This window comes from Ornithorhynchus anatinus, chromosome 1, assembly GCF_004115215.2.
Source record: "Ornithorhynchus anatinus isolate Pmale09 chromosome 1, mOrnAna1.pri.v4, whole genome shotgun sequence".
Classification (NCBI taxonomy): Eukaryota; Metazoa; Chordata; class Mammalia; order Monotremata; family Ornithorhynchidae; genus Ornithorhynchus; species Ornithorhynchus anatinus.
The window spans coordinates 10,523,306-10,549,394 of record NC_041728.1 but is presented as its reverse complement, the minus strand read 5'-3'; the positions used below and the strand labels follow the sequence as shown (position 1 = coordinate 10,549,394).

General features: G+C 45.0%; 1 long non-coding RNA gene across 1 annotated transcript in view; it reads left to right on the top strand.

Annotated features, from left to right (window-relative positions):
• Nucleotides 1–16,610, top strand: part of LOC114814790 — an 83,582-nt gene extending 66,972 nt beyond the window's left edge. Inside the window, exon 2 of the long non-coding RNA XR_003762590.2 lies at nt 16,243–16,610. This is a non-coding gene — a long non-coding RNA (uncharacterized LOC114814790). The remainder of the gene's footprint in view (nt 1–16,242) is intronic.
• The last annotated feature ends 9,479 nt before the right edge of the window (nt 16,611–26,089 follow it).

The window sequence follows — 26,089 nt, the reverse complement described above, 5'->3', positions numbered from 1 at the left end:
AACACCATTAGTTGATTATTTGTCAAGCACCTATGTGCCAGACACTGTGCTAAGCATGAGATAGATATACAGGATTATGAGACTGGTTACTGTCCCTGTCCCATTTTCCTTTAAACTAGTTTCCAGGTAAATTTTCCCTTCCACGTCACTTTCTCCCAATTATCTGCTTCCTCACCTACCACACCTTAATTCCTTGCTGGAATAATAGCAGCTGTGCAATTGTGGTTCTCTATATTTCCAATCGCTCTTTTTCTGATCTCTTCTCCTTGTTCCATAGATACCCAGGTGGTTTATTTTAATGGTTTCTGAGGCATTTGATCTGGACAGCCTAAGATTTAAATGATAACCAAACTTTATCCTCTGTGCTCAAAGAAGCCAGGCTGGTGAAAGGTTTTCTTAAGTGCGTTAACTTGACTTTTATCTAAATTGTTGGCTGATGGGTGGGGAATATATTTTTTTTTACAAAGGACATGGCAGAGTTGAGAAATAGTCCTACACCTGTGGAATAAAAGTGAGCCATAGAGAATAAAAGAATCAATAGTAACCTGCCGGATAAAATGAAAAATGGAATCTCTGCTCTGCTTGAATCACTATCTTTCATCCATTGTAAAATGGAATGTTAAAACTGAAATTTTCTTTCACACTTTCATATAATCACTGAAAGTAATAGCCTCATTTTTCTCCAAGATGTATTTCCAAGAACACACAGTTTTCCTTCTTTTGAGTTGTGGTTAGAGCTTAATTGTTCTGAATACTTTAAGACTGTATTACACTGTCAAGCAGTCAGTAGTATTTTTAGAGAATTTACTATGGGCAGACCAATGTACTAAGCACTTGGGAGAGAGAGGGTAGATGTGATCCTTGCCTACAGGAAGCTAACAGTCTTCTGGGGAGACTGTAATAAGAAACAGAGAGAGATTTAGACCTCTAGACTGTGAGCTGGTTGTGGGCAGTGACCGTCTTTTTCGTTGTTGTGTTGTACTTTGCCAAGTGTTTAGTACAGTGCTCTGTACACAGTGTGGGCTCAATAAATATGATGGCTTGATTGATTTGCATTAGACAATCCACTTCCAAAGCTAGAAGCTTCTGCAACAGGGGAGCAGAACCCCCAGTCTTTGCCATCGTGGCAGCCCAGAAGGGCTAGGTAGTTTGAGATGCTTTTTGTGAGGTTAATTCTTCTTGGAAATACGTGCAAAAACCCTTCTAAGGTAAATATCCCGAACAGGGGAAATGAATCTCTTTAGTGATGGACACTGAGTTTGATTAGTAGAGTAATTATGAAAGCTCACTTCTTTGCACAATGAAGGCAGGACGTGAATTCCCCATGACACGCCATGATTAACTAGCTGCATTTTATGAGGATTCCGCCCAGTTAAGCTGGACGTGCCGTCTCCGTGGCGAGAACCAGGGAGACCCTGATGCTGTAAGCCGACAAGCACCTTTCTGGTTTAGCTGATGCAGGTGAAAGAATTTCATCACCTTTCTGGGCTTTGAGTCCCCATTGACACCACCCTCCTTGATGAACGAGATAATATCTGTAAGACGATTTGAGCCACACTAAGAAAGATGCTAGCTATGTAATTATGCTTTGGTCTTCAAAATGAAGGGAAATTGCTAACACACCCAACTAGCTGTTCCGTGTTCATGATTTAGTCCTCCCTCCACCTGGGACTCCCTCCTCCACGTATCCAGCAGACCAGCACTCTCCCCATCTTCAAAGCCCCAGTGAAATCATTTCTCCTCCAGGAGTAAGCTCTCATCTCCACCCCCACCCCATTTTCCTTCCCGACTGCCTCTTCCAGGCGCTTAATTCCCTGCCTCAAGCACGTAGGTACCGTCCCCAGCTCTCACCCGACAACACTTGGGTACAGATCCTTCTATTTGGTTGCTTTCCTCACCTATAATTTATTTCAATGTCTGACTCCCCCTTAGACCATGGGCTTCCTGAGGACAGGGATCATGTTTAGCAGCTGTATTGTGCTCTCCTGAGTGCTTAGTTCAGTGCTCTGCTCACAGTAAGTGCTTAATAAATATCACTGATTAATAATGATGATATTCATTAAATGTTTATTATGTATCAAGCACTGTTCTAAGTGCTGGGGTAGGTACAAGTTTATCGGGTGGGACATAGTCCCTGTCTCACGGTCTTAATCCCCATTTTACAGATGAGGTAACTGAGGCACAGCGAAGTGAAGGGACTTTCCCAAGGTCACACAGCAGACAAGTGGCAGAGCTGGTATTAGAACCCAGGTTCTTCTGACTCCCAGGCCTGTGCTCTATCCACCAGGTCAAACTGCTTCCCACAAGCGTAGGAGATTGTAAGAGGTGAAAGGAAAAGAGCAGGTGGTGGTGGGAGTAGCAGGAAAATGGGAGGGATGGATAAAATGAGAGTTCCCTCCCCATCTCCAAGTGGGAGAATTGGGAAAGTGGTAGATATGACTTCTTGGGTATACTGAGGAAGTAGGGAAATCAAATTATCGGTATTTTTTGAGCTCTGACTGCATGTGCAGAGCACTGTACTCAGCCCTTGGGAGAGTACAGTACAATAGAGTTGGCGGCCACATTTTCTGCCCAAAAGGAACTTTCAGTCTAGGGAGACAGATGTTTAAATAAATTACGGATATGAATGTAAGTGCTGTGGGACTGAGGATGGGTTGAATTCATTCATTCAGTCATATTTATTAAGTATTTACTGTATGCAAAGCACTGTACTGAGCTCTTGGGAGAGTACAGACATATTCCTGCCCACAATGAGTCACAGTCTTGGGGGGAGATATATCAAGTGGTTAGCACTTAGAACAGTGCTTGGCACACAGTAAGGGCTTAACAAATACCATCATTGTTATTATTATTATTATTATTGTTAATAATAATAAAAGGTACAGATCCAAGTGCATAGGTGACATAGAAAGGAGAGATCATTGGCAAAGGCCTCTTGGAGATGTGATTTTTATAAAGCTTTAAAGGTGGGGAGAGTGGTGGTCTGTCATATTCTAAGAGGGTGGGAGCTCCAGGCCACAGGGAGGACATGGGCAAGGGGTGGTGAGATAGATGAGATCCAAGTACAGTGAGAAGGGAGTAGGTTGGCATTAGAGGAGTGAAGTGTGTAAGCTAGTTGAAGTCACCAAATCTGTTCTGTCTTCCCAACGTTGCTAAAATCTATCCTCTCCTCTCCATCCAAACTGTTACTATGCTGAGCCAAGCACTTATCATATCCCACCTTGACCACCGTGCACCATGTATCTACTTGCTACCTCCCTGCCTATGACCTATCCCGTCTCCAGTCCTCTCTTCGCTCTGATGCCCAAATCATTCTTATAAAAAAAGGTTCACTCCATATCTCATCACTCTTCAGGAGCTACCATTCATTCATTCATTCGTATTTACTGAGCACTATGCTGCGTGTAGAACACTAATGTTAATTAATTAATGTTGGTATTTGTTAAGCGCTTATTATGTGCAGAGCACTGGTCTAAGCGCTGGGGTATACAGGGTAATCAGGTTGTCCCACATGAGGCTCACAGTCTTAATCCCCATTTTACAGATGAGGTAACTGAGGCACAGAGAAGTTAAGTGACTTGCCCAACAGTCACACAGCTGACAAGTGGCAGAGGCGGGATACTAAACGCTTGGGAGAGTACAGTACAACAATAAACAGACACATTCCCTGCCCACAGTGAGCTTACAGCCTGTAGGGGGAAGACAGACATCAATACAAATAAATAAAATTACAGATACGTACATTAGTGCCGTGGGGCTCGGAAGGGGGAAGAACAAAGGGAGCAAGTCAGGGAGAAGCAGAAGGGAGTGGGAGATGAGGAAAGGTGAGGCTTAGTCTGGGAAGGCCTCTTGGAGGAGATGTGCCTTCAGTAAGGCTTTGAAAGTGAGTAGTAATTGCCTGACGGATTTGAGGAGGGAGGGCAATCCAGGCCAGAGGCAGGATGTGGGCTAGGCGTCAAGGGCGAGACAGTCGAGATCGAGGCAGAGAGAGAAGGTTAGTAGTAGAGGAGCAGAGTGTGCGGGCTGGGTTGTAAAAGGAGAGAAGCAAGGTGAGAGGTAGGAGGGGGTAAGGTGGTGGAGTGCTTTAAAGCCAATGGTGAGGAGTTTTTGTTTGATGCAGAGGTGAATGGGCAACCAGAAGAGTTTTTTGAGTGTCTGTCCAACCCCTTCCACATCAAACAGAAACTCCTTACCAACCCATAAAGAGGGAGGGGGAAAGAGGTGGGGAGCAGTGGATTGGAGATGGGAGAGTTGAAAGCAGGATATGGCGTAGCAGGTTAGCTTGGAAGCAGCAAAGAATGTGTGCTTGAGTGCAGCAGGAGAAGAGAGAGGAAAGGTGAGAAGGAAACAGCTGGTGGAGAACCTTGCCTGTCTAGACGCACTCCTCAAGACATGTGGATACACCCCATTTGAAATTCATAGGACCTAAGTAAAGACCAAATGATTGAGTGCTGAATTCTCTCAGTACATCACACCGAAGATTTATTGCACAAGTCACTCATACCAGGGCAACGATCTATCTCCCTCAGACAGTTTTTGAAGCGACTCTCATCATTTCTGAGATGTAGTAGAAATAGTACGAGAGAAAGACAATGATGCCTGAACCATTTTGTAATGATAGGTAGAACCTCCCTGAATAAGAAATCACAGGAATTTAGTGTCGGGGCCACAAGTTCAACCAGTTAGAGGTGGGAATAGGCAGGCAGGGTCTGAGGGAGGTTTTCTTCTCCCCCCTATCGTCTGAAAGATGGTAAGCCCCTGGAGGGCGGGGATTGGATCTACTTGCTCTCATGCACTCTCCCAAGTGCTTGGCCCAGGGTTAAGTGCTCAGTAAATACCACTGATGATGAACAGGGAAGTTCCCCGGGCAAGCTCATCTGCTAGAAACGACTCTATTGCTCTCAGGGATTCTACCACCCTTTACAGTGAATGGGGATTATTTTTTGATGGGTTAATCCCCTCAGAAAGTCTCTGAGGAAAGCTAAATCCTCTGACTGCAATTTTCATGTGGAAAAATTGCCCAAGAAGCTGAGTTCTAATCCTGTGAGAGCTGAAGAGCAGCTTTGCAGGGAAATTCAATCCACTATCGTTCTCTCACTTTCTCTTGCCTTCTCAACTTGCCACCGGTTGCCAAAGCGTATACTTCACTGAGGTCGAAGTACACAAAATCCATATCATTTGGGCCCATAGTCAATCATTCCTCACTCCAGTCACCCAGTTGCTAGTAACTGGCTCCTTTGTACCCGAGAGCGGTTTAACGAGACAGAAGACAGAATCTCCTTCCTTGGAGACAGTAAAGGAGAGGACAGGCATTGATCTTTCTTGGTTTAGGTAGCCCCTTTTAGATGTGCTTCTGCTGAATAGTGCCCGGTAGCTTTTTATGTCCTTAAAGTGTTTGTTCTCCTTGTTACGGGCCCTTCGCTTCAGCTCATCTTTTAAGCCAAGGTGGCAGTCCAGCTAGGAGCTCTTTATGTGCCCAGAGTGTGGGAGGGATTATCTTTTTAAACACACCTACACTTAAGAAAATAATGTGCTGTCAGTGGCATCATCTTCAAACCTGAACCACTGCATGCTAGCTCTCTTTTGCTCGGTCTCTTTAGCTCACGCTTTCACATGATCTTTTATTAATAATAATAATATTTGTTAAGGGCTTACTATGTGCCAGGCACTGTTCTAAACTCTGGGGTAGATACTAAATACTAGATACTAAATAACCAGGTTGGACACGGTCCATGTCCCACATGGGGCTCACAATCTTAATCCCCATTTTACAGATGAGGGAATTGAGGCACAGAGAAGTGAAGTGACTTTCCCAAGGTCACACAGCAGACAAGCGGCAGGCCTGGGATTAGAACCCCGGTCCTTCTGACTCCCAGGCCTGTGCTCTATCCACTATGCCATGGTGCTCTCTCTCTTTTGTTCACTCTCTTTAGCTTACGCTCTTTTGGGTCACACACTTTTGCTTGCTCTCTTCTGCATGATGTAGTGGATAGAGCACAGGCCTGGGAGACGGAAGATCATGGGTTCTAATCCTGCCTACCACTAGTCTGCTGTGTGGCTTTTGGCAAGTCACTTCACTTCTCTGGGCCTCAGTTTCCTCATCTGTGAAATGGGAATTGAGAATGTGAGCCCCATGTTTTTACACTGTGAGCCCGTTGTTGGGCAGGGATTGTCTCTATCTGTTGCCAAATTGTACATTCCAAGTGCTTAGTACAGTGCTCTGCACATAGTAAGCGCTCAATAAATACGACTGAATGAATGAATGACAGGGACTGTGCCCACCCTCATTTGCTTGTTTCCACCCTAGCAGTTAGTACAGTGCCTGGCACATAATAAGTGCTTAACAAATATCATAATTATTATTGTGCTCTCTCTTCCACTCTTACTCATATCTGGAATTTATTTTACTGTCTGCCTCTACCCCTAGACTGTAAGCTCCTTGTCGGCAGGGAACATGTCTACCAACTCTGTTGTGTTGTACTCTTCTAAACACTACCACGATCTGCATACGTAAGTGCTCGATAAATTCCACTGCTTGTTTCTTCCACTGTCTCTCCCTTCTCTTTTTCTCATTCTCTTTGGCCTGCCCTCTCTGGCACCTGCTCTTTCTTGCAGTCTCTTCCTCTCTCCTCTGTGTGTGTGTGTGTGTTTAGGGGCTTTTTGTGCATCTTTCGTCACTTCTAAAACTAGCTCTACTCTGTGAAAATTCAGTGCAGACCCAGAGGGAGAAAGGGAGCTTGGGAGTGAGAAGTGAATGCCCCAGTGGGATGGCGTTGCCCAGCAGGAAAAGGTTTTCCAGGTTCAGTGGGATGTTTTGAAATTGCAGGATCAGGAAAGGAGTGTCCTGAATTGGCAATGACCAGATGTTTAGAACAGATGGCATGGAGGGGTGTAAAACACAGATGGGAAAGTGGTGCGAATAATGGTGATAATAATTGCGGTGTTTGTTAAGTGCTTACTATATACCAAGCCCTGTCCTAAGGGCTGGGGGAGGTACAAGGTCATCAGGTCCTGCACCGGACTGACAGTCGAAGTAGGAGAGCAAATAGGCATTGAATCCCTATTTTGCAGACGAGGGAACCAAGGCACAAAGAAGTCAAGTGACTTGCCCAAGTTCACACAGCCGGTAAATGGCGGAAACAGAATTAGAACCCAGGTCCTCTGACTCCCAGACCTGTGCTCTTTCATTCATTTATCATTCATTCAATCATATTTATTGAGCGCTTACTGTCTGCATAGCATTGTACCAAGAGCTTGGCGTACAATTCAACTAGGAGAAGTAAAAAGAGTCCTTGAGTGAAGACTCTGGTGGGGTCTTCACTAACCACAGTAAAGTGGTCGTGGGTTCTCAGGTCATGGGTTCTAATTCAAGCTCTGCCACTTGTCAGCTGTGTTACTTTGGGCAGATAACTTCTCTGTGCCTCAGTTACCTCATTTGTAAAATGGGGATTAAGACTGTGAGCCCCACGTGGGACAACCTGATTACTTTGTATCTACCCCAGTGCTTAGAATGGTGTTTGGCACATAGTAAGCGCTTAACAAATAACATCATCATTATTATTATTAAAGTGGAGAGCTGGTAATCATCATCCGTGTTATTTATCGAGTGCTTACTAGATGCAGAGCACAGTACTACGAAGATAAAATTATCTGGATCATTTGGACAAAAGCACCGACTTCTGAGGAAAGGCCTTTTTTTTCCCAAACTGAATGATCCCCATGATCAAATTAATCAAACAAAAGCATTTATTGAGAGTTTACTGTGTGCAGAGCACTTGGGAGAGTGCAACTGGATTTAACTGGGCAACTCTTCACTGCCTTTCTATAGATTCCTTCCAATCTCTCCAAATCAACACACCTTGGTGGCCGACCCTTCCTGTTCCAGAGGCTTGGGGTTCTGTCCCCGGGAGCTCCGGCCTAACAAGGGAAACATAGATATGAAAATATTTGTAATTATAGGACTGGGATGAATGAGTTGGTGAGGGTGTGAGCTTCTTCAAAAGGATATCATAGGGTGGAGAATTTAAGTACATTCCAACAACAACAACAATAATATGGATGATTAGAATTAACTCTGTTTATATAAAACTGTAACCAACATCTTAGGGCCCAGAGAGTGTTTCAGGACAAATGTACACTTGCACTGTCGTGGATCTTAAGGCTAAGGTACACTCATTATTCTGCAGGAATACTAGCTGATATTTTTACTCACTTTGTCATCTCTGGATGGATTCTTTCCTCTGCTCTTAGCAGACATCAGTAACTGACAACTATTCTGTTTTATCATCTCTGACCCAGGAGATAATTCTGGAAACCAAAATAACAGCTTCTCCAGTAGAACAGCTAAGTATTTCTGCCTGGTAGTTTCTAAGAAACCATTGGAATGTATTCAGGGAGAGCTGCGTTTGGTTTTCAGTGTTTTTAGCTAACCGAAGGCTTGATTACCCATTGTTTGCTGCCACTGGATAATCACTGCTGACGTCCAAAACTTGCTCAAAATCCTGGCTTTCAGGCAGAACGGTATCTTGCTTTCAGTTATGGGATACGTATTGATGGCAAAAAGAAATGTTTTTAGTAATAAGGTGCAGCTGGAGTGATTCTTTATAGAAATGAGACAGCAAGACGCAATTGTGATGTTAGAAGAGGTAAGATTAGAAATGGGATGTGCAGTTGCACAAATTCAAGAGTTGGGCAATCCCATTTGGAATTTTTCAGAAAAAGGAAATCTCTCCTCCATTTCCCTTTCCCTTAGAGTCCTTGCCAGGTACCACCTTTCAGCATTGCATTGGACTCTCCTAAGTGCTTAGTACAGTGCCAGGCACGTAGTAAGCACCAGTAAATAAGATTGATTGTTAATGTTAGCATTCTGCGAGGTGGACTTTAAGTGATGCTGGGAATGGCACAGCAAATGGCTGTAGCTGACCAAGACTTTCCAACCACCCAGTCGATTGATGGAATTTATTGAGCATTTACTGTGTGCAGAGCATTGTACTAATGCTTGGGTGAGTATAATAAAAGAGAGTTGGTAGAAACATTCCCTGCCCACAAGGAGCTTACAGTCCAGAGGGGGAGACAGTAATATAAATATATATGTTATGGATATATACATAAGTGCTGTGGGCTGAATATCAGTTACTAAGAGGGTATAGGTGACACAGGAGAGGGAGGAGGGGAAAAGAGGGCTTAGTCAAGCAAGGCCTTTGGAGGAGATGTGATTTTAATAAGGTATCTCCAAAATAGATGCTACCCTGTCAGAGTTGAGTTTCATGACTCATTGTCTTGACCCCTCAGAAGTACTTTTTTCCAGCTGGGAAGGGGAGGGATGACTCACGTTTTACCTCCTAAACAGTGGATGGGAACGTCTTTTCAGAGAGGGAAAGTATAGTCCTGCCCTTGGCTGTTCCCAGGACACTTGATTTTTATTATTTTTATATTTTCATGGAATCTGTTAAGCTCGTGCTGTATGTAAAACACTGGGCTGAGTGCTAGGGTAGATACGAATCGTTCAGGTCAGACAGAGTCCCAGTCCCACATGGGGCTCCCAGTCTTAAGAAAGAGGTAGAACAGATATTGAGTCCCCATTTTTTACTCTTGAGGAAACGGAGGCACAGAGAAGTTAAATGACCCACCCAAGGTCACACAGCAGGCAAGTGGAGTGGGGATTAGAACTCAGGTCCTCTGACTCCCAGGTCTGTGCTCTTTCCACTAGGCCATGCTGCTTCCTGCTGATTGAATTGAATCAGAAGCTGCTTTCTTTCTCCTTTTTTCCTCTCTCTTTCTGCTCCTTCCCCTTTCCTGTGCCCTCTTTCCACTTTCTAGTCCCTTCTCTTCCTCTCTCTCTTCCTCTCTCCCACTTTCCTCCCAGCCCCAGCTCTCTTGCCTAGGATCTGGTGAATATCTAAAACATTTCTGATTCACTTCCTCCCCCACCACCCACCTTTCCAGGTCTCCGACGACCATCTTTCAGATGGAGTACGCCTCTCGGAGGCCTCATTTATAACCTTCCCTTCTGCCTGGAGACCCGAGATCGAAAGACTGTGCTGTATTCCTTAAATTTGGGATTTTAATGATTCGTCAGCTCAGATAAGTGCTTCATTTGGGGAGAACACAAGCAGTACTGTGAACCCCATTCTAATTTCATCTTCAATGCTTACCCAATGCGTTTGGGGATTTAATTTAATTTAATCCCTCCTCTAGATTTTCTCAAATTCCACACTGGAAGTCAGATGCCGTAACAACAGAAGAGGACATGGTAAATTAGCTTAAGAATAGAAACGAACAATTTAATTGAAATCATAGATCAATTTTAAAAAAATCAAATAAAAGTCTAATTTACCCAGGAGTCGGGTAATCAGATAAATTTCTGGATTTAGGATTCAGCAGTTTGGACCTCCAGTTGATCTCTGTAGCTCTGGTTCTCAGTTTGACTTCTGCCTGCTTTGTCCTCTCCAACTGGGAATTGGATTGCTACCTAGAAATACAAACTCTTGGGGTGCAAGGGATCTTGAAAGATCATCTAGTCTATCCCTCTGCCCCTGGGCCTATGTTGCCCCATGAAGGAATGTGATTAAGAGGGGGAGGATAAGGGGTATGAGGGGGAAGATAAAGGGTGTGTGAATTCTTAATAAATTCCCTAGGATATAATAATAATCTTGGTATTTGTTAAGCGCTTACTATGGGCAGAGCACTGTTCTAAACACTGGGGTAGATATAGGGTAACCAGCTTGTCCCACGTGAGGCTCACAGTTAATCCCCATTTTACAGATGAGGGAACTGAGGCACAGAGAAGTGAAATGACTTGCCTACAGTCACACAGCTGACAAAGGGCAGAGGGGGGATTCGAACCTATGACTTCTGACTCCCAAGCCCGGGCTCTTTCCACTGCACCACGCTGCTTCTCATGATATATTTGCCTATTCTGCTCTGCTCCCTCAAGGAGTGAGGAGTGCATAGTGGAAGGGTGTGTGGGTGTGTATGTTTGTGTACTGTACTCTCCCAAGCACTTAATAGTGTTCTGCACGCCATAAATATGACTGTGTGTGTAAAAATAATAATATTAATAAAGCAATAATAACTGTGAGCCCGGTGTGGGCAGGGATTCTTTCTATTGCTGAATTGTACATTCCGAGCACTTAGTACGGCGCTCTGCACACAGTAAGCGCTCAATAAATACCAAGCTCTAATCTCTGGGGCAGATACAAGATCATCAGGTTGGACGGAGTACCTGTCCCACATGAGGCTTGCAGTCTGGGTGGTGCTGGGCAGGGAGAAGGGGTATTTTATCTCTGTTTTCCCAAATGAGGAAACTGAGGCACAGAGAAATTAAGGTCACCCAGCGGACAAGTGGTGGAGCTGAGATTAGAACCCAGGTCCTCTGACTCCCAGGCCCGTGTTCTTCCCACTAGGTCACGCTGCATCTAGGTAATAGCATGGCTTGGTGGATAGAGCGTGGGCCCACGAGTCAGGAGGTTGTGGTTCCAATCCCAGCTCCACCACTTGTCAGCTGTGTGACCTTGGGCAAGTCACTTCACTTCTCTGTGCCTCAGTTACCTCATCTGTAAAATGGGAATTGAGACTGTGAGCCCCAAGTGGGACAGGGACTGCGTCCAACCTGATTTGCTCGTGTCCACCCCAGAGCTTAGTCCAGTGTCTGGCCCATAGTAAGTGTTTAACAAACACAGCAATTATTAGTAGTAGTATTTTATCAAGCACTTACTGTGTGCAGAGAGCCATACTCAGCACTTGGGAGAGGATATCAGAGTTCCTGCCATCGATGAGCTAATAATAGTAATTTTAATATTTACTAAGCCCCTATTGCATGAAAAGCACTGGGGAAAAGTACATAAGTTAGAATTAGATTCCATCCCTGGCCCTTGTTCTGGGTAGGGAATTTGTCTACCGTCTCACTTATAATGTACTCTCCCAAGCATTTAGTACAGTGCTTTGCATATGGTAAGTGCTCAATAAATATGAGATGATTGGTAGATTGATTCACTAATCAGGGAACACAAATGAACACAAAATGCCCAGTAAGCAATAGGTAAAAGAATAAAAGTGGGGTACAGATGATGAGAGCCACAGATAATCAATTAAATGATTAATGACTATATGAACGAAGGGATTTGGGGGGGGGGGGCTTGTTTTTTTTTTTGTGGAATTTGTTAAGCGCTTACTATGTGCCAGGCACTGTACTAAGGTTGGACCCAGTCCCTGTCTCATTTGGGGCGCACAGTTTTAATCCCCGTTTTACAGATGAGGTAACTGAGGCCCGGGGAAGTGACGTGATTTGCCCAAGATCACACAGCAGACAAGTGGCAGAACCAGGATTAGAACCCAGGTCCTTCTGACACCCTGGCCCGAGCTCGATAATTAGTCCACACATCTTTCTTTTTACGATGCCACTTGCCTGTCTGATGAGTGGCTGGATCAGAGGGTGTTCCAAGGAAGGAACTTGTTATCTGTCTTTCTCTGAACTCCATTTCAGTTTGTCTCTGGCACGAACAAGTTCTTCCTTTTGACTCCCCCATAAGCTTTTGGCCACTGCTAGAGCCGGTTCCGCTTGGCCGGGTTCACCACAGAGATGAAGAACACTGTGCCTTCTATCTAATAACCTTTTGCGTCTGCGAAGCTCTTAGAAAAGAGGAAATCTTTCCACGCCACCTGTCAGATTCGGGTCTTCTACTCCCTTCCTGGTCACGGAGGAGTTGTAGACAAATATTGCTAGGGGCGATCACCCCAACGAAGTACTAAACATTCATTTTCCTCCAGCTCTCAAATGATGGCAATCTCAATTCGTGCGTGTACCCGCAACTGCAGACGGCACCGCTTTATAAATATTCCAAGGCACATTTTTATGGTACGAAATGTTATTCTGGAACTGGATCCAAAAATAAGACCTCGGATCTCGACGGGTGTTGGGAATTCCTTGGGTACGACCCAAGCTTCGGATGTGGGAGTGCGAGCGTAGCTGATGATTAGTATCTGGGATCGGATGGTGTGTTCCCGGGTTGTGTGAAATATATTCAGAACAATGGACTTTGAAGGGTCAAACCCAAAGTCTTCTCCCACTCTGAACATTTAAGCAGAGAAGTAGGCTGGCCTAGGGGAAAGAGCTCACGCCTGGCAGTCACAAAGACCTGGGTTCTAATCCCAGCTCCGCCACTTGTCTGCTGTGTGATCTTGGGCAAGTCACATCCCTTCTCTATGCCTCAGTTACCTCGGCTCAATATGGGGATTAAGACTGTGAGCCCTATATGGGACAGGGACTGTGTCCATCTGATTATCCTATATAATGATTGTGGTATTTGTTATGCGCTTCCTCTGTGCCAGGCACTGTTCTAAGCGCTGTTCCAAGTTAATCAGGTTGGACACAGTCCCTTTCCCACCTGGAGCTCACACTCTTAATCTCCATTTTACAGATGAGGTACGACCTTGGTCAAGTCACTTAACTTCTCTGGGCTTTGCCTGTAAAATGGAGGTTAGATACCTGTTCTTCATTCTTTAGGCTGTGGGACAGGGACTCTATCCGATCTGATGACCTTGTGCCTCCCCTGGTACTTGGCACAGTGCTTAATACCAAAGTGCTGAATAAATACCATTATTATTTTAAATTGTTCTTTTTAATATTACTGTTTTCAAGGAAAGCTCCTAAAACTGGGTCTGAAAGAAACTTCTTCCCAAACCAGTCTCTCGGCAGCTCCTGCCGCTGAAATGGCAATGACACGTTTTTGTACCGTAGCCAGCTTGTAGGATGTTATCTTGGGCGTCTCCACACCCCCTTCTTTGAAGCGGGGATTGTTATTATTTAGTGCTTAATAATTGCTAACATTAATTGCTCTTCCCCACACTCCTGGGTGGTAGGTCAGCATTATTATCTCCATTTTTTTTTCTGTGGAGTTGACTGTCCCTCTGAAAATAGCTAGCTGGCATTTTTTTAAAATGGCATTTGTTCAGCACTGTGTGCCAGGCACTGTACTAAATGCTGGGCACCGTACTGAGCGCTGGCATCAGGTCGGCCCCGGGGCCTGCGCCAGGTTCGGTCCACTGCGATTCCTCTTGAGGGTGGGGAAGTCCAGGATGAGCGAGGCAGGTCTCCTTCCTGTGTCTGAGAGAGCATCCATCACAGTTCTGAGGGACGGAGGAGAAGAAAACATCCCTCTGCCTCTGGCCCTGGATTCACCCCCTTGACCGACATTAAACCTTCAAGGGTGGCCATGTGAAATCCTCCTGTGGCTGTTAATTCCCACATGTCCCTCAGACTTGCCCCCTTCCAGGCTTGGGGGTGGCAGGGCACGGCACTGCAGAAGAGCAGTTCTGTCCCATACCACAAGGATTATCCTTCCGAGACAGCGGGGACGAGTGAGCCTCTTATAGTCAATCGATCAATCAGTGGTATTTCTTGAGCTCTTACTGTGTGCAGAGCACCGTATTAAGCGTTTGGGAGAGTACAATAGAACAGAATTGGTAAACACGATCACTGCCCATGATGAGTTTACGGATTAGAGTTTAGGGTGCTGCACAGACAGTAAGAGCTATCAATACCGTTGATCCAAATGGTGGAGCTCACCGCCCCTCCTCACAAACCTGCCAAGTTTAATTGACATTGCCCTTGGCATTGCAATTCCCCCTTCTAAGCCAACCCTCTCCACCCCTCTCTTCTTTATTTGACTTTCTGAAATGCTGTGTGACTTTGGGCAAGTCACTTAATTTCTCTGTGCCTCAGTTCCCTCAACTGTAAAATGGGGATTAAGACTGTGAGCCCCACATGGGACAAGCTGATCAACTTGTATCCACCCCAGCGTTTAGAATGGTGCTTTGTACGTAACAAATGCCATCATTATTATTATTAGTACCTGTTGTCCCTTCTACTTAGGGAGCCCCAAGTGGGACCTGAATATCTTGTATCTACCCAAGTGCTTAGTACAGTGCTTGGCAAATCATAAGTGCTAAGTCTTCCCTCTGACTTAAACTGGGAGCCCTATGGAAGACAGGGACTGTGTCCAACCTGATGATTTTGTATCTACTTTAGTGTTTAGAAGAGTGCTTGACATACAGTAAGTCCTTTTAATATATTATTTTTTAAGCGCTTACTATGTACCAGGCACTGTACTAAGTGCTGGAGTAGATGCAAGATAATAAGAGTAATGACTGTGATATTAAGTGGTTACTGTGTGCCAGACAGTGTACTACGTGGTGGAGTAGAAACATGATAATAGGCCTGGACATAATCCCTGTCCCACTTATGGCTCGCAGTCTTAATCCCCATTTTACAGATGAGGTAACTGAGACACAGAGAAGTTAAGTGACTTGCCTAAGGTCACACAACAGACAAGTGGCAGAGCTTAACAAATTCCATTAACCCCCCCCCATTATTATTATAATTATTAGCAGTAGTGGAAGTATCCTTTTGCAAAAGACAGTTTCCGCCGTGGGGAAGGAATCACAGGAACGCCCAGGATCGTGGTGGATTATAATCAGGAGAACTGGTCCCAATATTAAAGTTCCCCAGTCAGGTAGGAGGAAATAGGGGATTTTAATTTATTGATAGCTATGAGTAGCTACTGTGCACTCCAAATATTTGCTTTGATTATCCCAAAAGATGTCAACTCTCCAATCTGTGCTGATCCTGTCCCTGTCAGAGCCAGGGAGAGGATGCTAACAGCGAAGGCAGGGGGTGTTGGAGGTAGGTTGTGGGGGAGGAAGGTAGGGGCCACATCCATTGCAGCTCTAGGCCCTAGCCTGGTTTCCACTGACTTTTGGCAGTTTGGCAAGAGTTGGTAAGCAGCGTGGCTTAGTGGAAAGAGGACGGGCTTGGGAGTCAGAGGTCGATGGGTTCTAATCCCGGCTCCGCCACTAATCAACTGTGTGACTTTGGGCAAGTCACTTAATTTCTCTGTGCCTCAGTAACCTCATCTGTAAAATGGGGGTTAAGACTGTGAGCCCCACGTGGGACAACCTGATTACCTTGTCTCTACCCCAGCGCTTAACAAATACCGTCATTATTATTATTAGTATTATTAAGTCAAATATTTGGAGGGAAATCAAGCAATCAGTGGTATTTATGGAGCATTTATTGTGTGCCAAGCACTATACTAAGGGCTCGGGAGAATACAATATAATAATACACACATTCCCTGCCCACAGTCTATAGGAAGGCAACAAAAACTTTAGTAATAATCGATTCAAATGAATGGAATCGTTATCAGTTCGTTTTTATTCTCTGTTTTGTCTATGTCATTTCAGTCTCTCCCAATGGTTGTATGAGCAGATTTCCAGACCCGCCCATCCCAGGACACTGACCAGTCTCGAGACATTCCCTCAATGCCTAAAATGCCCCAAACGGTGGCTTTCTGGGTCAGATTCTCTTTCTCAGCAGCAAAGGGCTTGTCCGACTGTGAGAATCTTACCTGTGACAAGCGAGAGTCGGCTCGTTCCGGGCAGAATCCCTGGGGAATGACCGTCAGACTCTGCCTTCGTGTTCGAACCAGACATACTCTGTCGATTTTCATTAATAATAGATGAACGAATGACCGGCCCTCGTGAAGAAGTTTACTTGAACTGATGTACATTGCTGCCACAGATATGGAAAATAAAGACAGTTCCAACTTGAACCTTCTCCCTCTGCCTTACTGGCAATTCTCCTGCCTCTAAACCCCTTGCTCGTGTCTTTCCTCCTATCTAGACCTCCTTTCTCTTTAAACTCTACTGGACCACAGCCCTCGCCATTTTCAGGGTCCCTCTGAAATCCCACTTCCTCTAGGAAGCCTTGCCCAATTAACTTTTCTTCTCATCCCATCTTATCCTTACAGTTTTCACATCTCAACACTTAGACACGTACAGCCAGTCATAGTCTTCTCCACGTATTGGTTTACAAATGCTAGGGTTTAAATACTATAATTTGATCTTCATTCTCTCCTTCCCTTCCTCTAAATTATGTTAGTGTCTGGCTCCCTATTAGGTTATACGTTCCCCAAGGACAGGGATTGTGTGTCTGATATTTGTTATGTTGTACTCTCCCAAGCACTTAGTACAGTGCTCTGCACACAGTAAGCGCTCCATAGATGATTGATTGGACTCTCCTGAGAGCTCACTACAGTGCTTCTCGCAAGTTGTTCCTGGGTAAATAGCATAGCTGGACTGAAAACTGCATAGGCAGAGCAAAGGAAATCAGAAAAAATGAACAAAATTTTCAACCAGCCCTCAAATAGGTAAAAAGAATGGATTTCTATAATCCTCCTCATCTATTGTCTGATTATTACTGACCTGGTGGAGAGAAAATATCCTCTGAAGAAAATGTCGCTGAAGTACCAATTTATTATATTTGTGTGACTTGTTGCTTGTAAGGTTGTATGCCAGTCATGAGACTATAGTAGATTTAATAATAATCTGAATAACAAAGTAGATTTTATTTAAAGTATATGACTTTGTTCCAACAATGCATACAAGATGAAGGCCAGGCTGCTATGAAACAAGACTTTGCTCTATTTTCAAAATTCTGTTTTTGTCCTGTAATAACTCCCTTTGGAAATAAATAGTTTAATTTATTCTATTGCATGTAATCTACGTATTGTAAAATAAATCAAGTAGACATGTGAAATATAGTGTCTTCAGTTGCAGCCACCTTTTGGATGAAGTATGGACTATATTTTCTATTTTTATTATGTTCTCCGAAGTTTCCAGTACAATGTTCTGAGTAGGGTAGGCACTCAATACAGTACTCTCCACACAGTAGATGCTTATTTAATGCCGCTGCTGATATCGATGGAGTATTTGAATTTTTTTGGTTAAATATTCTAAGGCGATATTTAAAAAATGGTTATTTTGAGAAAAAATAATGGTAACTGTGGTATTTGTGGTATTTGTGGAACTTACTCTGTGCCAAGCATTGTGCTAAGTACTGGGGAAGATTCAGGACAGATAAGATCCAGCCCCCGTCCACACATTGGGCTCACCGTTTAAGGGGGAAGGAGAGCAAGTATCTTCAGTTGAGGAAACTGAAGCAGAGAGAGGTGTAGTGAGTTGCCCCGGGTCACGCAGCAGGCCAGTGACAGAGGTGGGATTAGAACCCAGGTCTCCTGACTCTCAGGTCCCAAGGGATCAGAAACAGCTTGTCCTGTTGACCCTAGCTCTGGGTCCCTCAGGGGCCGAAGGCTCCCTGGGGGAGGAGGGCTGGAGCTGGCATTGATAGATGCACTTTGGGCTCCTTGCGTCGGATCCAGGGACTTTCTCTGGACACACAGCTGATCTCCCTGACCTGCTGCCAGGCAACTGAAAGGCCCCTCCTGGTCTGTCAGTCAGTCAACTGTATTTATTGGTTGCTTACTACGTGCAGAGCACTGTACTAAGCACTTGGGAGAGTACAATATAACAGGCACAGTCCCTGCCCATAACGACCTTACCCAGAGGGCCAGCTGTCCTCCACTGCCTCCTCACCCGGGCAGACTAGGGGGAAATCCGAGAAAGCTTGCTCCTTCTGCACTTGGAGAAAACACTTTTTAATCAGCCAATCAATCAGTAGTAAGTACTGAGTGCTTACCGTGGGCACTGTCCTAAGCGCTTGGGAGAGTATGTTACAACAGAGTCGAGAGACACATTCCCCGCCCATAAGGAGCTTGCAGTCTAGAGGGGAGGAAGAATTGAGCGTGCCCGGGGCCTACCAGAGTTTGTTCAGTTTTTGAAGATGGTTTTAGGGGCTGATCTAGACTCTCTACCCCTCAAAGGATATGGAGCTTAGAGAAAGAGGGATTGTTCATTAGACACAGGCCATCCAATCAATCAATCATATTTATTGAGGGCTTATAGTGTGCAGAACACTGTACTAAGAGCTTGGGAGAGTACAATATAATAGAGTTGGTAGAACCAATCCCTGCCCACAACAAATTTATAGGCTACAGGGGGAAATAGGAGGTGGTTTTTGAACTATGGGTGAGTATCACAGAGAAATAGTCATTATTGAGAAGTCAGTCGGGCCTAGTGGAAAGATCATAGGCCTGGGATCTGGGACACTGGAGTCCTGGACCCAGTTAATTACGGTATTTATGTGCTAAGCCCTGGAGTAGAAGCACAGTGATCCAGCCCTTCCCCGACTAAGCCCTCATTTCTTCTTTTCCCACTCCCTTCTCTGTCGCCCTTGCACTTAGATTTGCACTTTTTATTCACCCCTCCCTCAGCCCCACAGCACTTATGTACACATCTGTAATTTATTTAATAATAACAGCAGTGGTATTTATTAAGTGCTTACTATGTAGCGGGCACTCTACTAAGTGCTGGGGTAGTTACAAGGTCATCGAGTTGGACATAATCCCTGTCCCACATAGGACTCACAGTCTTAATCCCCGTTTTACAGATGAGATAACTGAGGCACGGAGAAGTGAAGTGACGTGCCCAGGCTCATACAGCCGAGTGGCAGAGCATCTGTCTTCCTCTCTAGACTGTAAACTCACTATGAGCAGGGAATGTGCCTACCAACTCTGTTATACTGTATTCTCTCCAGTGCTTAGAACAGTGCTCTGCTCAATAAATCCAGATAATTGATCAAATTGGACACGGCCCCATCCCATCCAGAGATCATAATCTATTTTATCCCCATTTTACTGATGAAGAAACTGAGGTGTAAGGGTTGACACCCCCAGTTCTGTTACTGGTCTACCATGTGAGTAGGCAAGTCAACTTCTCTCTATCTCAGTTTCCTCATCTGTAGAAGAGGGAACCTGTTCTAGTTGCGTCCTAGATTGTGAGCCTTATTTGGGGTAGGGACTAATTATCTTCTATCTCCCTCGGTGGCTAAGGCACTTAAAAAAAAATCATCATCGGTGAAGAAAACTCCATTTGATCACCCTCACCTTTTGTCAAATGAAAACGTAAACTATCGTGTTTGGGAAGTCAGGGTATTTTTTTTCCCTAGGAGCTGCTTATTCAAGTCTTTTCTCTGTTCTAAGATCGAGATGCAGATCCTTTGATGATCGGGTCCATAAAGCACAGTCAAAGCACTTTTCTGCGATTATCTCATCTCATTAATCTTCGCTTCACTTGCAAGCTGGGCAGATGGCAAATATTATTTCCCCTGTTTAACAGATGGGGAAAGGAAGGTATGGAAAGGTCAAATGACATGCTTCAAGTGAAAAAGGGGCAGAGCTGGGAACTCAAGTTTTATGACCACCAACTAGATGGTTAAATGTTTTATTGACGTCTTCCGAGCTGTCTCAGGATTGAATGGAACATACCGGTTGCTTTTCAAGTATGCGGTCAATTCAGAAACAGAAGGGAACAAGGAGTCAGATGAATGCTAGATCCTAAATCGCCAGCTATATATTTGTTTTAAAGAATACTTTAAATTTATAAATGAAAAATTGATAATATGAGTCATTAAGATGATGGGGTTACGAATTATCTGGCATAATGGCAATATTAGTGATCGCAGTATTTAAGAACTATATTCCAAGTATTGTACTCGGCTCTGGGATAGATGGACGATAATCAGTTTAGACACGATCCTAAGTCCCTCACGTTATTTTTGATGATGGAAGAAACACTTGGACTGAACTTTTCATTGGGGAATGAAATCATTTTTGAGCAGTCATTATTCCTTTCATTTCTGACTCAAAAAGCAGAGGATTAAGAGTTTAAGAGGATTTAACTCTTACTCTCATGGTCCAGAATTTGCTTCCAGGGAATTGCCTCCAGTCCACCCAAGGGAAGAAAAGAACCAGATGGAAGAATCGAGGCAGTGTCCTGGCTAAGTTGCAAGTGATCGGTTTAGTGTCATTCACTCTGGTTTGGCACTGTTTACCTGAATTCTTTTGGGTAAATAGACTGACCTCAATAAGCAGCTATATGAAATATGGATCATATTCCCGACTGACTGGTTATTTCGCCTCTCTGACTTAAGCGGGGAAATTATATTAGCTAGCAGATAATGAATAGGAGTCCAGCTGGACCAACATGGGGATGGGTCACTTTTTTTTTTAATGGGATTTGTTAAGCACTTATTTTGTGCCAGTCACTGTACTAAGTGCTGGGGAAGCGACAAGCTATTGAGGTTGGGCACAGTACTGGTCCCACATGGGACTCACACCTTTAATCTCAATTTTACAGATGAGGTAACTGAAGTGCAGAGAAGTGAAGTGACTTGCTCAAGTTCACACAGCAGATAAGTGGCAGAGCGGGGATTAGAACCCAGGTCCTTCTGGCTCCAAGGGCCGGGCTCTATCCACTAGGCCTTGCTGCTTCTCACCAGACCTCACTGCTTTGCACAAGGCCACACTGCTTCATTTGCTCTGGGTGGTTTGCATCCGCTCATCCCTCTGGGCTTACTTGTTCATGTCCTGAACAGGGCTAAATGGATATTAGTCCATCAGAGGGAAATGAAAGAATAACACTGAGGGTAGAAAGTTTAGGAAGGATTATGCCTGTGGGAGGTGGAGACCCAAGTGGTCCCGTGCTTTGCCATTTCATCAGTCAGGTAATTGGAATTTGAAAATGGTTAGTGGGTACCATTTTGTAAAGTCACTGTGGGCAGGAAGTGTGTTTGCTAACTCTGCTGTATTGTGCTCTCCCAAGAGCGTAGTACAGTGATCTGCACATAGTAAGCACTTAATAAATGCCATCAATTTTTCTTCTTTGCTCAGGCTGAAGTCTTTCTCTGTGTAAAACTCACTCTCATCCCCACTTCCTTTCTCCTTCACCCTCCCTTTTTCTTTCCTTCTTCCTTCCTCCCCCTATTAGGCAGCTCGCTATAGTGGAAAGAGCCCAAGATTGCAAGACCAGAGACCCGATTCTAGTTTCCCATCTGCCTCTGGCCTGCTACTTGGCTTTATGCAATGTACTTAACCTGTCTGCGCCTCAGTTTCCTAGTATGTAAAATGTGGATGAGATAGACTGTGAGCCTCATGTGGGACAGGGATTGTGTCTTATCTCATAATCTTGTACCTACCCCAATCCTTAACCCACTGCTTGACATATAAGTGCTTAACAAAGAAGCAACGTGGCCCAGTGGAAAGGGCATGGGCCTGGGTGTCAGAGGACCTGGGTTCTCATCCTGACTCTGTCACTTGTCTGCAATGTGACCTTGGGAAAATTCTTAACTTCTCTGTGCCTCAGTTACCTCATCTGTAAAATGGAGATTAAAACTGTGAGCCCCGCATGGGACGTGGACTGTGTCCAACCTGATTAGCTTGTATGTATCCCAGTGATTAGTACAGTGCCTGGCACACAGTTAGTGCTTAACAAAGACCATTAAAAGACAAATATGATCATTATTATGATTATTATTGTTTATCCTCTGTCATTTCCTCCACATATTGTTCCCATTTGCTTTCCACCCTTATCGCCGGGGGAATTCTAGGACCCCCAGTCCGCTTTATCTCTTCATGGTTCATGGGAGCGAATGAGACGGGAGACCAAATGTTGGCCGATTTCAGAGGAAGGGCTGGATAGAGTCCCACATCTTGTCATCGTGGTCTTTGATTAAGTGCGAGCCTGCGATAAGACGATACAGGCTTAGAGAGCCGATCCTCACCCTTCAGAAAACTCTACTGCCTTTGCCAAGGGTCTCGCGGGGCAGGTGGTCAGGGTGGGCTTTTCCTCCATCTCCAATGACCTTTTATATGCGGGTCGAAAGAGGGGTTTCAAAGTCGATTCCTCTTTTCTTCTCCTTCCCTTCATTTCCTCCCTCCCTCCTCCTCCCTCCTTTCCCTCTCTGCCCCCTGTACTATTCCTGTCCCTTTGACAATAGAGTTTGCTTAGTGCCCAGAGAAGAAATGTACTATTTGCTTAGAGATATCAATGTTTGCTTTATATGTAATGGAAAAAAAACCCCATAAAAGTAAAGAGCGGTCGCTGCCACAGCTGAGAGACTATAAAGGAAATCAAAAAGGCCAAGCGGCCATCGGGGGTGGGGTTCCGTCCGTCAGGCTGATGGCTAAATGGTCATTTGATCCGAAGCGGTTTTTGGTTTGTTGGGTTTTTTTTGCTCCCAGCTATCCGGCCGACCTGTAGTTATTACGGGGTCTCGGAATGTCTCCGCCTATTTCGGGCTGAGAGCTGAGGTCTTGACCTGCACGTGCAACACCACTGGCAGAAGGCCGAAATGTCCCAGAAGCCACAGGGGCCCAGCATGTGGGAAATGTGCCGTGGTCCCATCCACCTGACAGGAACACCTGGTCCCCTTGGGGCCCGAAGAAATATTGGGTGGGATTAGACCATAACGGGCTGCAGGCCGAGTTGTCCCTCAAACTTTCATTCATTCATTCGATCGTATTTATAGAGTGCTTATTCTGTGCAGAGCACTGGATTGAGTTCTTGGGAGAGTACAATACGACGGCGTAGGTAAACACGTTCCCTGCCCATGAAGAGTTTACAGTCTAGATTTCCAACAGTCTAGACTATATTCTAAACTTCCAACTCTTATCAGATATTCAGGCTGTTATAGAGGGTAGTTAACAACTGTGAGATTTTAGTTCAGGGTTTACCATATGCTGAGCATTGTGTCCAGCACTGGGCAAGATACAGTACCATCGGCTCAGACTCAGTCACTTTCCCATTTGGGGTTCACAGTCTAAGGCGGAGGGAGAATAGGGATTAGCCACCATTTTGTTGGGATGGAGTAAAGTGAGGCTTATCTCCCCTGCTCCTCCTGTTCCGGGCTGCCTGAGAGGTCCCCCTGGGCCACTTTAGCAACCTGTTCTTCAGCAAAAACTCCATCCCGTCCCCGTCCCCCGTCCCCCGCTACCCCGGCCCCGGATTTAGCAAACTTCACTAGATCTAGTCAGCTGGGGGCCTGTGGAGCCATATATACTGTGGAATCTCTTTCTGCACACATGGATATGATCCTGATAATCATCAGAAATATCTCATAAGGCTGATTTTTTTTTCATCAGTGGTGTACCACATGGAGCTCACCATCTTAATCCCCATTTTAGAGAGGAGGTAACTGAGGTGCAGAAAAGTTAAGGGGCTTGCCCAAGGCCACTCAGCAGACAAGTGGCAGAGTCAGGATTGGAACCCAGACCTGTGCTCTTTCTACTAGGCACTGCTCCTTGATACATGATGATCAGATTGGACACAGTCCCTGTCTCATGTGGGACTCATAACGTAAGAGAGAGAGAGAGAGAGAGAGCTGGTATTTTAGCTCCATTTCACAGATGAGAAAATGGAGCCCCAGAGATGTCAAGTGACTTAGCCAAGGTCTCACAGCAGTCTGGTGGTGGAGCTGAGACTAGAACCTCGTTCGCCCTGGCACCCAGGCCCTTTCCCTTAGGCCAGGCCACCAAGCCATTGTGCTGACAAATTGGGCAGCAAGATGGCTTAGAGGAAAGAGGATGGGCCCAGGAGTCAGAGGGCCTCAGTTAGGCCTCAGTTTATTCACCTGTAAAATGGGATTCAATGCTAGTTCTCCCTCTTACTTCAACTGTGAGCCCTGAGTGGGATAGGGATGGTGTCTGACCTGATTATCTTGAATCTACCCCAGCGCTTAGTACAGTGTCTGGAACGTAGTAAGCACAATGATTAACAAATGCCATCATCATTATTGTTATTATAAAAACAAAGAACTTCCTTTACCTTTTCTTTGGTGCAGTAGGAAACGGAGGCAAGGGGAGAGGAGTAGGTTTGGGCTCTAGAAATAGCAGAGAAGTTGGGGCTTTTGGGAGAAGAGGGACTGAGGCCTCGAGCATCCAAAAGGTCTGTCCCTTGGGGTTGGGCTGCTCAACTGATTAAGAATATCCAGATGTTGTTTTGTAGAGGTATTCGCATTTGTGAATAATTTTGTGAATAATCCTCCTCTAGACTGTAATCAATCAATCGATCAGTGGTATTTACTGAACACTTACTGTGTGCAGAACACTGCCTTAAGCACTTGGGAGAGAACAGTACAACAGAATTAACGGATGCGTTCCCGGCCCATAAGGACCTTACAGTCTAAAGGGGGAAGACTGCTCTGGGCAGGGAAAATGACTGCTAATTCAGTTGTATCGTACTCTTTCAAGCGCTTAGCACAGTGCTCTGCACATAGTAAGCGTTCAGTAAATATCGATTAATTGATTTTGTGCACATATATCCTTATCCATCATTTCTGCTAGAGAGAGACTTCTTTTGGGGGGGTTGAAGTCTGTGGGTGGACAGTACAGTGAATGAAGAGTAAAAGAAGTGGGGAAAAAAGAGTTATTGACATTGTCATCTAAGATGGAATTTAAAGTAAGGATAATGCCAGATCATCAGTGGTATTTATTGAGGGCTTATTGTGGGCAGAGCACTATACTAGGCGCTTGAGAGAGTACAACAGAGTTGATAGCTATGTTCCCTGCCCTCCTTACAGTACAGAGAATCAAAGGCTTATAAAACGGTAGTGGGATTTGGGAAAGTTTCTGCTAGCTGACTCTTCTCCTCTCTTGCCTTTGTTACAAAATTACAATCCTCTAGATTGCTCTCTGTGGTCAGGGAGTGTCTCTACTAACACTGTTCTATTATAATCTCCCAAGCGCTTGGGACAGTGCTCTGCACGCAGTAAGCACTCAATAAATACGATTGATCGATTGACAACCTCTCAGACGAAGCCGAAGAAATCTTTTTCGATCTCCTCCCTCCCCCCTCACACTTTCTCCTTCTGTGAGGCTCGAGAAGTATCTTGCATTCCTGCATCTTCTCTGTTCGCCTCCCCTCAGGTCCTGCTGAGAATGGCTCCAAAGTAGATTTCCGTAAATCGGTGTGGGCTGTGCGGGGCGAGGGGGCGAGCAGCAGGTTGAGTGACTAGAAGGCCAACGGCCATCCCCTCTGGAATCGCTCATCGCCTCGGGCCGCCGAAGCCGAAATGTGTCTGTGTCCATGGTGAGCGACAAAGTATGTGTCAGCCTTTTGAGGCAGAGGGGGTGGCGGCCCATGGGGAAGAAATGAAAAGGAGCTCAACGGTATTCATTTGGGGTTTATATATTAAGGACAGTTTACAGCCGGGCAAATCTCTCAGAAACGGGGAAAAACAAGTCATGCTTCAAAACTCAGGGTCAGGTAAAAAGTAGTTAACCGGCTTGGGTTTTTCGTTGTTGTTGTTGTCGATTTTTTTTTTTAATGACTGTACAGCTAGTCAGGAGTTTTCTAG